Here is a 10160-nt window from a genome sequence, read left to right as displayed (position 1 = left end):
CACCTTCTGTGGTTGTTTTCTTTTTTATTTTTGTAGGTGTTTTTTCAATCTCTTCTTCTTCTCTGCGACACATACAAAAAGTTTCGTTAAATAACATGATGAAAATTTAAATAAATAGATAGTTTTTAAGAAGTATACTCAGATTCAGATTCAGAAAATAGTCATTTCCCAAACCTCCTGGTTTTTGGATTCAGTTGTGCTTTTCAAATCCGTCGAACTGCTTTGGTTTTCAGATTCATGATGAGCGGATAATTTATACGCTTTTTGGCATTGTTTTTAGTATGTTTTTAGTATGATCTAGTTAGTTTTTAGTATATTTTTATTAGTTTTTAGTTAAAATTCACTTTTCTGGACTTTACTATGAGTTTTTGTATTTTTCTGTGATTTCAGGTATTTTCTGGCTGAAATTGAGGGACCTGAGCAAAAATCTGATTCAGAGACTGAAAAGGACTGCAGATGCTGTTGGATTCTGACCTTCCTGCACTCGAAGTGGATTTTCTGGAGCTATAGAAGCCCAATTGGCGCGCTCTCAACGGGGTTGAAAAGTAGACATCCTGGGCTTTCCAGCAATATATTATAGTCCATACTTTGCCCAAGATTTGATGGCCCAAACCGGCGTTCAAAGTCACCCTCAGGAATTCCAGCGTTAAACGCCGGAACTGGCACCAAAATGGGAGTTAAACGCCCAAACTGGCACTAAAGCTGGCGTTTAACTCCAAGAAGAGTCTCTACACGAAAATGCTTCATTGCTCAGCCCAAGCACACACCAAGTGGGCCCGGAAGTGGATTTTTATGTCATTTACTCATTTCTGTAAACCTTAGGCTACTAGTTCTCTATAAGTAGGACCTTTTACTGTTGTATTTGTAGACTTTGGTAGCTATCTTCATTTTCATGCTATCTTAGATCATTGGGAGGCTGGCCATTCGGCCATGCCTAGACCTTGTTCTTATGTATTTTCAACGGTGGAGTTTCTACACACCATAGATTAAGGTGTGGAGCTCTGCTGTACCTCGAGTATTAATGCAATTACTATTGTTCTTCCATTCAATTCCGCTTGTTCTTGTTCTAAGATATCACTTGTTCTTCAACTTGATGAATGTGATGATCCGTGACACTCATCATCATTCTCACCTATGAACGTGTGACTGACAACCACCTCCGTTCTACCTTCGATTGGGTGAATATCTCTTGGATTCCTGATTGCACGATGCATGGTTGATCGCCTGACAACCGAGTGCTCGCCTGACAACCGAGCCAACCATTCCGTGAGATCAGAATCTTCGTGGTATAGGCTGGAACTGATGGCGGCATTCAAGAGAATCCGGAAGGTCTAACCTTGTCTGTGGTATTCTGAGTAGGATTCAATGATTGAATGACTGTGACGTGCTTCAAACTCCTAGCAGGCGGGGCGTTAGTGACAGACGCAAAAGAATCGCTGGATTCTATTCCGGCCTGACCGAGAACCGACAGATGATTAGCCATGCTGTGACAGAGCATAGGAACATTTTCACTGAGAGGATGGGAGGTAGCCACTGACAACGGTGAAACCCTACACAAGCTTGCCATGGAAAGGAGTAAGAAGGATTGGATGAAGACAGTAGGAAAGCAGAGAGACGGAAGGGAAGGCATCTTCATGCGCTTATCTGAAGTTCCTACCAATGAATTACATAAGTACCTCTATCTTTATCTTTGTGTTTTTATGCGTTCATCACCATATCCATTTGAGTTTGCCTGACTAAGATTTACAAGATGACCATAGCTTGCTTCATACTAACAATCTCCGTGGGATCGACCCTTACTCGTGTAAGGTTTATTACTTGGACGACCCAGTGCACTTGCTGGTTAGTTGTGCGAAGTTGTGTTTATGCCATGGTATTGAACACCACGTTTTTGGGGTTCTTTACTGGGGATTATGAGAGTTGTGAAAAGTGTTGTTCACAATTTCGCGCTACCAAGTTTTTGGCGCCGTTGCCGGGGATTGTTCAGTTTGGACAACTGACGGTTCATCTTGTTGCTTAGATTAGGTATTTATTTTTTTTTCAGAGTTCTTAAGAATGAATTCTAGTGTTTCAAGGTGATGTTCTTATCATCACCAAAGCTGATTGATCTTCATCAATTTAGCTCTTGAATGCAATGTTCTGCTGAAGCTTGGCTGACCATGTCTAATTCCTTTAGACTGAAGCTTTAGACTAATATTGCATGATTCCTGGAATTCTCATTAAGAATTTTGATATCTTTTTCCACTTAATTTTCGAAAAACACAAAAAAATCAAAAAATCATGAAATCCAAAAATTTCTTGTTTGAGTCTAGTGTCTCATCTTAAGTTTGGTGTCAATTGCATGCATCCATTCATATGTCTTAAGGATCTTCAAATAATTCTTGATGATTTTTTACTCTAATCTTTGAATTCTCTTGACTTGAGTGTTTATGTGTCTCATATGCATTCTCATTAGTGTCAGTAGTATACAAACTGCTAAGTTTGGTGTCTTGCATGCATTGTTATTTGATTCTTTGTGCATTTTGATTTTTCCTTATTATTAAAAATCCAAAAATATTTTTAATTTGTGTCTTCTCAAGTCAATAATACAGAGAATTGAAGATTCAGAACATGGTGCAGAGGAATTATACAGAAAAAGCTAGGCGTTCAAAACGCCCAGTGAAGAAGGACAGACTGGCGTTTAAACGCCAGCCAGGGTACCTGGTTGGGCGTTTAACGCCCAAAAAGGTATAGTTTTGGGCGTTAAACGCCAGAATGTGCACCATTCTGGGCGTTTAACGCCAGGATGGCACAAGGGGGAAGATTTTGTTTTCAAATCAGATTTTTTTTCAAGTTTTCAAAATCTTTTTAAAATCAAATCTTTTTCAAATCAATTTTTCAATCAAATCTTTTTCAAAATCAATTTCTTTCCATTTTCAAAGATACTTGCTACCAATTAATGATTTGATTCAACATTTCAAGTATGTTGCCTTTTCTGTTGAGAAAGGTTTAATGTTTGAATCATACCTTTTCTTGATAGCCAAGTCATTAATTTTCAAAATCAAATCTTTTAAAATGTTTTTCAAATCATATCTTCTCAATCACATCTTTTTAAAATCAATCATATCTTCTTAACCACATCTTTTTCAAAATAATTTTCAATCAAATCTTTTTGATTTCTAATTTCAAAATCTTTTTCAAAAATTACTTGATTTCTTTTCCACTTTCATTTTCGAAAATCAATTTAGTGTTTTTCAAAAATGTTTTCAAAATCTTTTACTTGATTTTCGAAAATTGCTTCCCTTCTTTTCACATCCTTCTATTTATGGACTAACACTATTCCTTGATGCAAAATTCAAACTCCATCTCCTTTGATAAGTTCGAATTTTCTACTTCTGTCTTCTACCTTTCTTTTCCTCTGACACCTAAAGGAATCTCTATACTGTGACATAGAGGATTCCACATTTTCTTGTTCCCTTCTCTTTCTTATGAGCAGGAGCAAAGACAAAAACATTCTTGTTGAGGCTGACCCTGAACCTGAAAGGACCTTGAAGAGAAAGCTAAGAGAAGCCAAAGCACAACTCTCTTTAGAGGATCTGACCGAATTCTTCAAGGAAGAAGAACACATGGCAGCCGAAAACAACAACAACAATGCCAACAATGCAAGGAAGGTGCTGGGTGACTTTACTGCACCTACTCCCGACTTCTATGGGAGAAGCATCTCTATCCCTGCCATTGGAGCAAACAACTTTGAGCTTAAGCCTCAATTAGTTTCTCTAATGCAACAAAATTGCAAGTTTCATGGACTTCCATTGGAAGATCCTCATCAGTTTTTAGCTGAATTCTTGCAAATCTGTGACACTGTCAAGACTAATGGGGTTGACCCTGAGGTCTACAGACTTATGCTATTCCCTTTTGCTGTAAGAGACAGAGCTAGAACATGGTTGGACTCACAACCTAAAGAAAGCCTGGACTCTTGGGAAAAGCTAGTCAATGCCTTCTTGGCAAAGTTCTTTCCACCTCAAAAATTGAGTAAGCTTAGAGTGGAAGTCCAAACCTTCAGACAGAAGGAAGGAGAATCCCTCTATGAAGCTTGGGAAAGATACAAACAATTAATCAGAAAGTGTCCTTCTGATATGCTTTCTGAATGGAGCATCATAGGTATTTTCTATGATGGTCTCTCTGAACTATCCAAGATGTCTTTGGATAGCTCTGCAGGAGGATCTCTTCATCTGAAGAAGACGCCTACTGAAGCTCAAGAACTGATTGAAATGGTTGCAAATAACCAATTCATGTACACTTCTGAAAGAAATCCTGTGAACAATGGGACTAGTCAGAAGAAAGGAGTTCTTGAGATTGACACTCTGAATGCCATTTTGGCTCAGAATAAAATATTGACCCAACAAGTCAATATGATTTCTCAAAGTCTGTCTGGAATGCAAAATGCACCAAGCAGTACTAAGGAAGCTTCATCTGAGGAAGAAGCTTATGATCCTGAGAACCCTTCAATGAAAGAGGTGAATTACATGGGAGAACCCTATGGAAACACCTACAATCCTTCATGGAGGAATCATCCAAATCTCTCATGGAAGGATCAACAGAGACCTCAACAAGGTTTCAATAACAATAATGGTGGAAGAAACAGGTTTAGCAATAGCAAGCCTTTTCCATCATCTTCTCAGCAACAGACAGAGAGTTCTAAGCAGAATACCTCTGACTTAGCAACCATGGTCTCTGATCTAATCAAAACCACTCAAAGTTTCATGACTGAAACAAGGTCCTCCATTAGAAATTTGGAAGGACAAGTGGGTCAGCTGAGCAAGAAAATTACTGAACTCCCTCCTAGTACTCTTCCAAGCAATACAGAAGAAAATCCAAAAGGAGAGTGCAAGGCCATCAACATGGCCGAATTTTGGGAGGGAGAAGAGGCAGTGAACGCCACTGAGGAAGGCCTCACTGGGCGTCCACTGGCCTCCAATGAGTTCCCCAATGAGGAACCATGGGAATCTGAGGCTCAAAATGAGACCATAGAGATTCCACTGGACTTACTTCTGCCATTCATGAGCTCTGATGAGTATTCTTCCTCTGAAGAAGATGAGTATGTCACTGAAGAGCAAGTTGCTAAATACCTTGGAGCAATCATGAAGGTGAATGACAAGTTATTTGGAAATGAGACTTGGGAGGATGAACCCCCTTTGCTCACCAAGGAACTGGATGACTTGTCTAGGCAGAAACTGCCTCAAAAGAGACAGGATCCTGGGAAGTTTTCAATACCTTGTACCATAGGCACCATGACCTTCAAGAAGGCATTGTGTGACTTAGGGTCAAGTATAAACCTCATGCCCCTCTCTGTAATGGAGAAGTTAGGGATCTTTGAGGTGCAAGCTGCAAAAATCTCACTAGAGATGGAAGACAACTCAAGAAAACAAGCCCATGGACTTGTAGAGGATGTTCTGGTTAAAGTTGAAGACCATTACATCCCTACTGATTTCATAGTCCTAGAGACTAGGAAGTGTATGGATGAATCCATCATCCTTGGCAGACCCTTCCTAGCCACAGCAAGGGCTGTGATTGATGTTGATAAGAGGAGAGTTGATCATTCAAGTGAATGAAGAATCCTTGGTGTTTAAGGCCCAAAGATATCCCTCTGTCACCATGGAGAAGAAGCATAAAGAGCTTCTCTCAAAACAGAGCCAAACAGAGCCCCCACAGTCAAAATCTAAGTTTGGTGTTGGGAGGCCACAACCAAACTCTAAGTTTGGTGTTAAACCCCCACATTCAAACTCTAAGTTTGGTGTTGGGAGGTCCCAACATGGCTTTGAATATCTGTGAGACTCCATGAGAGTTCTCTGTCAAGCTACTGACATTAAAGAAGCGCTTGTTGGGAGGCAACCCAATGTTATATTTTATCTATTTCCTTTTGTTATTTTATCTTTTTTTTATAGGTTGATGATCATAAGAAGTCACAAAATCAATGAAAAAAGCAAAAACAGAATGAAAAACAGGAAGAAAAATAGCACACCCTGGAGGACGCACCTACTGGCGTTTAAACGCCAGTGAGGTTAGCTGTTGGGCGTTTAACGCCCAGTCTGGCACCATTCTGGGCGTTTAACGCCAGAAAGGGGCACCAGACTGGCGTTAAACGCCAGAAAGGGGCAAGAAGCTGGCGTTAAATGCCAGAAATGGGCACCAGCCCGGCGTTTAACGCCAGAAAAGGCTAAAAACGTGTTTTTGCTTGCCATTTGGTGCAGGGATGACTTTTCCTTGACACCTCAGGATCTGTGGACCCCACAGGATCCCCACCTACCCTACCACTCTCTCTCTCTTCTTCACCCATTCACCAATCACCTCAACACCTCTTCCCCAAAAACCCCTCACCTATCAAATCCCATTTTTCTCTTCACCACTCACATCCATCTTTCATAAAACCCCACCTACCTCACCATTCAAATTCAAACCACTTTCCCACCCAAACCTACCCTCAAATGGCCGAACCCTACCCTTCCCCCTCTCCTATATAAAACCCTCCTTCACTCCTTCATTTTCACACATCCTAAACACCATTTCTCTCCCCTTTGGCCGAACACAAAGCCATTCCCTTCTTCCTCATTTCTTCTTCTCCTACTCTCTTATTTCTTCTTTTGCTCGAGGACGAGCAAACATTTTAAGTTTGGTGTGGTAAAACCATTGCTTTTTGTTTTTCCATAACCATTTATGGCATCCAAGGCCGGAGAAACCTCTAGAAAGAGGAAAGGGAAGGCAAAAGCTTCCACCTCTGAGTCATGGGAGATGGAGAGATTCATCTCAAGGGATGCACTTTCCTCCACAAAACTATTGGGAGCAACTAAACACCTCCCTAGGAGAATTGAGTTCCAACATGGGACAACTAAGGATGGAGCACCAAGAACACTCCATCATCCTCCATGAAATTAGAGAAGATCAAAGAATCATGAGAGAGGAGCAACAAAGACAAGGAAGAGACATTGAGGAGCTCAAACACTCCATAGGATCTTCAAGAGGAAGAAAGAGCCGCCATCACTAAGGTGGACCCGTTCTTTAATTTCCTTGTTCTTTATTCTTCTGTTTTTCGAAAATTAATGCTTATGTTTGTCCATGTTTGTGTCTTGTGATCATTAGTGTCTTAGTGTCTATGCCTTAAAGTTATGAATGTCCTATGAATCCATCACCTTTCTTGAATGAAAAATGTACTTAATTGAAAAAGAAAAAGAATTGCATGAATTTTGAATTTTATAACAGTTTAATTATTTTGATGTGGTGGCAATATTTTTGTCTTCTGAATGTATGCTTAAACAGTGGATATGTCTTTTGAATTTGTGGTTCATGAATGTTGGCTCTTGAAAGAATGATGAAAAAGGAGACATGTTACTGAGGATCTGAAAAATCATAAAAATGATTCTTGAAGCAAGAAAAAGCAATGAAAAAAAAAAGAGAGAAAAAGAAAAAAATTCGAAAAAAAAAGAGAGAAAAGAAAGAAATAAAGTTGTGATCCAAGGCAAAAAGAGTGTGCTTAAGAACCCTGGACACCTCTAGTTGGGGACTCTAGCAAAGCTGAGTCACAATCTGAAAAGGTTCACCCAATTATGTGTCTGTGGCATGTATGTATCCGGTGGTAATACTGGAAGACAGAGTGCTTTGGGCCACAGCCAAGACTCAATAAGTAGCTATGTTCAAGAATCATCATACTCTACTAGGAGAATCAATAACACTATCTGGATTCTGAGTTCCTAAAGAAGCCAATCATTCTGAATTTCAAAGGATAGAGTGAGATGCCAAAACTATTCAGAGGCAAAAAGCTAAAAGCCCCGCTCATCTAATTAATACTGATCTTCATAGATGTTTTTGGAATTCATTGCATATTCTCTTCTTTTTATCTTATTTGATTTTCAGTTGCTTGAGGACAAGCAACAATTTAAGTTTGGTGTTATGATGAGCGGATAATTTATACGCTTTTTGGCATTGTTTTTAGTATGTTTTTAGTATGATCTAGTTAGTTTTTAGTATATTTTTATTAGTTTTTAGTTAAAATTCACTTTTCTGGACTTTACTATGAGTTTGTGTGTTTTTCTGTGCTCATCTAATTAATACTGATCTTCATAGATGTTTTTGGAATTCATTGCATATTCTCTTCTTTTTATCTTATTTGATTTTCAGTTGCTTGAGGACAAGCAACAATTTAAGTTTGGTGTTGTGATGAGCGGATAATTTATACGCTTTTTGGCATTCTTTTTAGTATGTTTTTAGTATGATCTAGTTAGTTTTTAGTATATTTTTATTAGTTTTTAGTTAAAATTCACTTTTCTGGACTTTACTATGAGTTTTTGTGTTTTTCTGTGATTTTAGGTATTTTCTGGCTGAAATTGAGGGACCTGAGCAAAAATCTGATTCAGAGACTGAAAAGGACTGCAGATGCTGTTGGATTCTGACCTCCCTGCACTCGAAGTAAATTTTCTGGAGCTACAAAAGCCCAATTGGCGCGCTCTCAACGGCGTTGAAAAGTAGACATCCTGGGCTTTCCAGCAATATATGATAGTCCATACTTTGCCCAAGATTTGATGGCCCAAACCGGCGTTCAAAGTCACCATCAGGAATTCCAGCGTTAAACGCCTGAACTGGCACCAAAATGGGAGTTAAACGCCCAAACTGGCACTAAAGCTGGCGTTTAACTCCAAGAAGAGTCTCTACACAAAAATGCTTCATTGCTCAGCCCAAGCACACACCAAGTGGGCCCAGAAGTGGATTTTTATGTCATTTACTCATTTCTGTAAACCTTAGGCTACTAGTTCTCTATAAGTAGGACCTTTTACTATTGTATTTGTAGACTTTGGTAGCTATCTTCATTTTCATGCTATCTTAGATCATTGGGAGGCTGGCCATTCGGCCATGCCTAGACCTTGTTCTTATGTATTTTCAACGGTGGAGTTTCTACACACCATAGATTAAGGTGTGGAGCTCTGCTGTACCTCGAGTATTAATGCAATTACTATTGTTCTTCCATTCAATTCCGCTTGTTCTTGTTCTAAGATATCACTTGTTCTTCAACTTGATGAATGTGATGATCCGTGACACTCATCATCATTCTCACCTATGAACGTGTGACTGACAACCACCTCCATTCTAACTTCGATTGGGTGAATATCTCTTGGATTCCTGATTGCACGATGCATGGTTGATCGCCTGACAACCGAGTGCTCGCCTGACAACCGAGCCAACCATTCCGTGAGATCAGAGTCTTCGTGGTATAGGCTAGAACTGATGGCGGCATTCAAGAGAATCCGGAAGGTCTAACCTTGTCTGTGGTATTCTGAGTAGGATTCAATGATTGAATGACTGTGACGTGCTTCAAACTCCTAGCAGGCGGGGCGTTAGTGACAGACGCAAAAGAATCGCTGGATTCTATTCCGGCCTGACCGAGAACCGACAGATGATTAGCCATGCTGTGACAGAGCATAGGAACATTTTCACTGAGAGGATGGGAGGTAGCCACTGACAACGGTGAAACCCTACACAAGCTTGCCATGGAAAGGAGTAAGAAGGATTGGATGAAGACAGTAGGAAAGCAGAGAGACGGAAGGGAAGGCATCTTCATGCGCTTATCTGAAGTTCCTACCAATGAATTACATAAGTACCTCTATCTTTATCTTTGTGTTTTTATGCGTTCATCACCATATCCATTTGAGTTTGCCTGACTAAGATTTACAAGATGACCATAGCTTGCTTCATATTAACAATCTCCGTGGGATCGACCCTTACTCGCGTAAGGTTTATTACTTGGACGACCCAGTGCACTTGCTGGTTAGTTGTGCGAAGTTGTGTTTATGCCATGGTATTGAACACCACGTTTTTGGGGTTCTTTACTGGGGATTATGAGAGTTGTGAAAAGTGTTGTTCACAATTTCGCGCTACCAATTCACTTATGGTTTTCAAATTCGTCAGAACAATTTTTTGTTTTTTCACCAGCCTTTGTTGTCTTATTCTTTTGTTTGGCGGTGTTTTCTCAGATTTAGATTCAGATTCGGATTCAAAAAAACCATCTTCCTCCGAAGAAGAATTTAGAACAACAATTTTCTTTTTTCTTTCTTCTGCTTTCCCTTCTCTTTCCCCTTTAGAAAAACTATCTTTGACACCTTCTTTTCTTCTGTCTTTTTCTCCCTTAATTGTGC

General features: G+C 39.7%; 1 non-coding gene across 1 annotated transcript; it reads right to left on the bottom strand.

Moving 5' to 3' along the window:
• Positions 1-4013: 4013 nt before the first annotated feature.
• LOC112699870 (small nucleolar RNA R71) lies at positions 4014-4121 on the bottom strand. Its single transcript, XR_003152804.1, has one exon. It is a non-coding gene; the product is annotated as a small nucleolar RNA R71 (small nucleolar RNA).
• Between the last annotated feature and the right edge of the window lie 6039 nt (positions 4122-10160).

The sequence above is a fragment of the Arachis hypogaea genome, chromosome 6 (genome assembly GCF_003086295.3).
Source record: "Arachis hypogaea cultivar Tifrunner chromosome 6, arahy.Tifrunner.gnm2.J5K5, whole genome shotgun sequence".
Lineage (NCBI taxonomy): Eukaryota > Viridiplantae > Streptophyta > Magnoliopsida > Fabales > Fabaceae > Arachis > Arachis hypogaea.
Note: the sequence above shows the minus strand (reverse complement) of the source record. Positions and strands in the feature narration are given on the sequence as shown.